Genomic DNA, 6,115 nt, shown 5'->3' on the forward strand with positions numbered 1-6,115 from the left:
AATCAGATAAAAAAAAAAAACTGTCGGTGTTGCGTTTAGCCAGCAGAGGGCGACTGAGCCCCAAATACCGGGTTCGTTCTACACCATGTTTTTTGGACTGAATCTGTGGGGAAAGCTTTAAAAACATCACGATTTTTTGTCTAATTCTGGATTATTGTGATTTTGTATCATTATAAGCTAAAAGTATAAAACATTTACACCTTTCAGGTAAAGCGCTGCGGGTGTCCTGAAGCGAAGATGAGCTGTGGGATTATTTGTGGTTCATTGAAATGCGAGGAAATGTCACCATTCACCCTGTTTGCATCGTAGAGGTCAGAGTGCACAGGAAGAAGCTTCACCTGGAGCGCTCCCCGACCTTCTGAGGGAATTTTTTATTTTTTTTGCTGCCAAACAAAAGATGGAGGAGTGGTGGAATCCTCTGCGAGGTGTGAGGTAAAGATCAGAGGGAAATATCACGGCCTGCTCTGGGCTCAGAGGTGGTTTAAGGACAAGTTCTGGTAGAAAATACAAAGAAAAAGAAGAAGGGAAGTGCTTTTGACCGAGGATAAATCCTCTTCTGTCGTCTGAGTGCTTCTTCTTGCAGGTACTGAGGATTGGCTGGGAGTTAATGAGGTTTTAATCTGCTGTCTGTTGCAGAACCCTTCACGTTGACATTTAAAGTCGTCATTAAGCTCCGACTTTACTGGTTCTGTGTTCCAGGCACCATAATTCACACCATTCTGGTTCCTACAAAGTCTTAAAATTTGGAATTTGATTTGTAGTCAGGAAACAATTAGGATAGCTTATTAAATATTCTACTCTTGACTAAGAACTCATTTATCACAGGAAGTTAGGACACCCTATCGTCTAATAGCTGCTTCCTGTAGTCACAGGACTACAGGAAGTTCTCCATTTTTTTCACCAAACCTTGGACTTACGGTGTGTTTTAGGTCGTTACATTTCAGGATCCAGGCATGTCCTGCTGCAGCAGAGTACACCTCAAACCACGACACAGACCCCTCCGTACTTTTCCTATAATGTTACACTCTCTGTTCTCCATTTTGGTGTCCAAATAATTTAATTTTCAACTCATCCCAACATCCACAACATGCAAATGTTCTGAAAATTTTAGATATATTGGTATTTGTCAGCAAATATAGCTTTGTAAAATTCAACATATTCCTTACAAAGTCAACCTGTAAACCCTATTTGTAAGCTTCTAAACCTTCAAGGAAGCCCTCTTAAATTATTGACCCACCAGTATTTTTGGACCTCAAAACTTTTAAGCATCCTTTAAATATCCTCATATATCCGGAAATGGACAGAGAGCTTTGAAAATCAATTTCTTTAAAGGGGTGGTATTATGTGTTTTATTATTTTATAACACAATCAAGTAACTTACATTCAGTTGTCAAATATGACTTTAAAGAAATTTGACTTTATAATTCGACGTCTTGAAATTGGGTCTCTGTCTCTATAAGAAACTCCTGCTCTTTCTGAAACTCCGCCTTCAGGAAGTCATCACAACATGGCTCCTCTTTTAATCCTGTGACAACTTTTTACGAGCGTTGCACTGAAATGACGACGGAAGCTCCACCAGATGTTTGCTAATTGCTGTCTCAAGATGGCGCTAAGTTCCCGGAGGTGTCATGTAGTGCTGAATGGTTGCCACGGGTGATAAAGGATTTCTCAAAAATGCACGAAAGAATCCAGACGACACTCCAGGTATGCTTTTGATGAGTAAATAACATAACATTGATGTAAAGCTCAAAAAGGTAAAATTTTCATAATACGTATTATGTAGTGTCATAATACTTTTGTGCACCAAAAATATACCTGCCGTATATTGGTTATGATATGCTGCTTTTTTCTGGCTAAATCAACCTAAACTTTCCAAAGACGGACATATTTTTCCTGCGTATTCTGTATCACGTCTTGCCAAACCAGCGACATTTTGCGGAATGATAAACCAGATGGTGGAGTCGCTATCTCCACTATCCGTTAAACTCAGATAAACTAAAATTAAAAATAATTTGGTGGGTTCTTTTTTTTTTTAATAAATAATCCTTGTCCGTCCCCTGCACTTTTCTTTTTTTCTTCGAGTATGAGTGTTGCGCTCCGAGGTTGATTGACAGGTGTCCACAGAACTCCACCTAAAAGAGCTTCCTGTGTGGCCGCTGACGGGCACAAAGGCCATGAATGACCCAGGTAAATGTCAGGACACCTGGCAGAATGCCATTTTGTTCCACCGCGACGAGGTTCCAGAGTGTTCCGGAAAGGGCTGAACCATTATTCCCACCTAGAGAACTGAAATTTCTTTTCAGTTTTAGTCCAAGAAAATACCTGCTGTCACACTGCTGTGTGACTGTCAAATTCTTAAAGACTTCAAATACAATCCGATTTAGTGACGTTTAATCAGGCGAACAAGAAACTAACACGAAACACTGAGAAAACCCGCGAGACCGGTCCGCTCTCAGATCAATATTTGAACGCTTCTTTGCTTGGTAACGAGGTCGATAAGAGCTGTCAGTTAATTATCATCTTATTTACCATAATTATTGGCTGAAGGATGGAGAGCTTCCTATCTGTCTGTCTGTCTGTCTGTCTGGTCTCGGCACTTGTATTCACACTTCTAATTAAAGCCTGGCATTATTTACGGACAACTTGTTTGTGAAAACCATCAGAATGGTTATTAACTCCCACTTCTGCCTTTCTTATTACAGAAAGGCTCTCGAGTTCGTGGTCCTTGGAGAAACATTGGTTTGAAAAAGTCGTGAGATTAAACTGAACACTGAAAAAACGGCAAGCAGAAAATACTTCCCTTATAGCTTTAAGCATGAAAATGTACCATTTCCCCCCCCCCATTTAGCCAGGGTTACTCCGATACTCAATTAAAATCGAGTGTAACCAACTGGCATGAGAAATTATCTAACTAAAAAAATATTATTTTTATTTGCTAAAAAAAATAACATTTTTTAAAACCATGTCATGCATTCCCTCCTCATAATGCTGCCACCACCATGCCTTCGCTCTGTGGATTGCGCATTCATGATATTTTCCCAACAAAATAATGGATGACAATTAGCATCTGGAATTCCTTCCATACTAAAGAAGATATGAGTGAACAATCTTTCCGGCCTCCCCTCCTCCCTGCATTGTTTTATTCGTGAGCTAGCAGAAGCCCCGCTATAGCCATGAGGGGAATCCTCCAGGGGAAACCGAGGCACGTTAGCGGTTGTATGGCAGGCAGATTTGCCCCGTTATTCATGCTCGCTAATTGCTTCCCGGCGCTCCCAGCCTTTTCCCAGGAAGACGTCTCCGCCGCAGATTGTAGCACGAGCAGTGGACGTAAAGCTGTCACTCAAACCTCAGTGTGACCTTTTCCTGGAGAAAAGGATGTTTTTCAGCCAGCCAATGAAACGAAGGTTAATGTGTGAGTGTGCTTCTCTGCCTGTGAGGACCGGGTCTAGAAAAAGATGTTTTGACTTGGTGCAACTTGACGCCATATTGAGCTAATAAAATAACCAAAGATTGGGATTTATTTTGCTGATGCTAAAGACTTTTTCTGATACTATATTTAAACTAGTGCTGTCAATTGATTGAATAGTCAATGAAATGACAGTAGTGTCCACTTCAAATTATTATTATATTTTTTTTGCAATGTTTACCTTTGGAGTTAAATTTTAAATCATTTAAAACAAGTGTTGTTATCCAGTATCTGTTTTTTTCCTTCTCAGGCTGATTCCTTTTTGTCGATATCATGACACCAGCCTTCACCGATGTTCACAAAAACGGTACGAAGCACCACCAGGAGCCGGACGCCGTTAAGGCAGGTGTTTTATTTATGTTTCACCTATTTCACCTCGCTGTTTTAGTGGATAGAAACCAGATCCCCTTTTTCAAAAAGAAGTGCCTTCAGAGCATTTTTACATATATTTTTTTATGTTATAAGTTTGACCGAACACACATTGGTTACTAATATTTGTTCTGCATAATGTCTTCGTTTATCACTCACAATGAGGTTTGTACAAAGACTTTAAATCAATTTCCATAAAAAAACCGTATGACAAAACTTAAAAATGTGGTTAAAAAGTCAAAAGGATTTGATCTGTGGTGGAAAATTTTTATAACCAAAATGTTCCGACTTGTTGCAAAAATGTCCCATGATGACATAAATGAATACATATTGCGTGATTTATAAAGTTAAGTGCAAATTTAAAGCAAACCCCCCCCTCATCTTTAACTGAATTTTCTCAATTAGGTATTATTGGATCATGGTTTTCTAAGGTGTTGAAGATATAAAATGAACTCCTGTGTGCAATTTTATGTTATTTCCACATATAAAATACTTATTTTTATTCTTGAATTGAGACACTTTTTAAAATTATCCTTTTAATTCTTAAAATATCCTTAAAATTAGCAGGTAAAATATCAGACACAGAAAATTCAAAGTACAATACGTTTTATAAATGTCATTTATGTAACAAATGTTTAAATACAAACAATTTATAGACTTTGTGCGCTTTGAGAGACAATAAAATCATAGTGAAGGCACATGGCATACATTCATCACAGCATAAAACATTTACACCTGAAAAACGTTGAAGAGCATCAGCCAGCATGTAGAAATAATGTTCTCCAACAGAAGCATGAAAAGAAAATGGAAAAAATAAAATAAAGTAAAACTTCACGTTTATTCTATAATTTTTAAATGTTTGTATGGAGGTCCAAACATGCCACAATTCGCTAAAAATATAAATAATTAAACATTACTTGGTCAATTCATAAACAGTTGTTACAAATCATTTACTTAAAAAATAAACAATAAAATTCCTTAATAAATTAATAACATTTCCAAATGAGGTGCTGCAACACATTTTGAAATTACACTTGTGGGTGGGACTAACAGTATTATTATTTTTAAAAAATGAAATTAAATAATTTAACAGAACTTTAACCCTTCTTCAAATACTAATTTCATAAATTCTGTATTTTCTTTAAGCACTTACTGTTTTACTTTATTAAATCTCGACACCTTTGATACCCCATAGAGTAGCACAGAATTTCGAATGTTAAGAATAATTGTTCGCTTTAAGAAACAACTTTCACCAAGTATATTTTATTTATATACCTTAATAAAACCTCCGTAGGTGAACTGCAAACAAGCGTAGTGAATAAAAGAATAATCAGTTAAAAAAAAAAAGATCAAATCAAAAAGCTGAAAGCTTGTAAACATCAGTGACTACAGCTTGTAGACAGTGTGATCACCTGAAAACAAAATGAAAATAAAATTAGGGCAGCAAGAGTGCTTGAGGAACCTTTAAAAAAAGGTGCATTGTGCTTCTGATGTGGCTGAATGTGATGATTATTACTAAGCAATATTTGTCTAAAGATGTCATTTATACAATAAAACATAATTCCCACACTGATGGCAGCATCATGCTTTAGGGAGTGTTTTTTTTTTTTTTTTTTTTTTGCTCAAATATCTGATCCAGAATAACAGCAGAGGCTCGTTGAAAGGTATTTTTGTTTATTTCATTTCAGCATTTGCATTTCAGCCAAATACTTGTGGTTGTACATATTTGCGTCTAATCGTCTCAGATTTTTTTAAAGTTGAAAGATCAAGTCTGTATTAAATCAACACGGGACACATTTCGGTCCTTTTGAGATGCAAATGACGGGGCTCAATAGAGTTGATTATGTTTCTTATTGATTTGAAAAACCAAATTAATCACTCATTGGTCACGAGTCATGACTCAAATCTCTACTGACCAATCAGAAATAAGCTCCTGAAACATTGGTAGGAAGTATTAGCGTATAACGGATGAAGACTGGGAAGAGTGCAAAACTTTAGATATGAAGCAAATGTGTCTCTTTGCATGTAAAATAATCGCTGAATACTACAAACTGCTCATTTTAATGTCTGCAACAACTTCGTTCATCTGAAAACAAGTCAAGCCGAAGAACTGTATCATTTTTGTATAAATGAAGATACTGCACACATTAAAAATGTATTTAAAGCTGTTTTAGTGTCGGAACAATAAGACCTTATAAGATAATAAGATAATACATTTAAAGAACATATAAAATACTGATGAGCCTCTGTAGGGTCTAACCTCAACATGAAATTGATTTT

Source organism: Poecilia formosa, unplaced genomic scaffold (genome assembly GCF_000485575.1).
Source record: "Poecilia formosa unplaced genomic scaffold, Poecilia_formosa-5.1.2 Scaffold58, whole genome shotgun sequence".
Taxonomy (NCBI): domain Eukaryota; kingdom Metazoa; phylum Chordata; class Actinopteri; order Cyprinodontiformes; family Poeciliidae; genus Poecilia; species Poecilia formosa.